This window comes from Propithecus coquereli, unplaced genomic scaffold, assembly GCF_000956105.1.
Source record: "Propithecus coquereli isolate 6110/MARCELLA unplaced genomic scaffold, Pcoq_1.0 Scaffold79, whole genome shotgun sequence".
In the NCBI taxonomy this organism is placed as follows: domain Eukaryota; kingdom Metazoa; phylum Chordata; class Mammalia; order Primates; family Indriidae; genus Propithecus; species Propithecus coquereli.
The window spans coordinates 7,658,694-7,658,974 of record NW_012154062.1 but is presented as its reverse complement, the minus strand read 5'-3'; positions in this window follow the sequence as shown (position 1 = coordinate 7,658,974).

Genomic DNA, 281 nt, shown 5'->3' with positions numbered 1-281 from the left:
CATCTGTTTCCTTAACTAAAATGGGATGTGTACAGTATCTTCCTCAAAGGGCTTCTGTAGAGATTAAATTAATGACATATGTATGGCATTTAAAATAACATCTGTTATATGTTACTCTCTCTACGAAAATTTGCTGCTATTATTCCCATTACCATCGTGGACTTCTCAAATGAAGCACCACTACTAGCAAGGATGATCTGAAACTTGAGGACAGCAGAGAGACATGGGGGAGAGAAAGGAGAGGGAGAGAAGCCGGAGAGAGAAAGGACTCCCAGACAGCT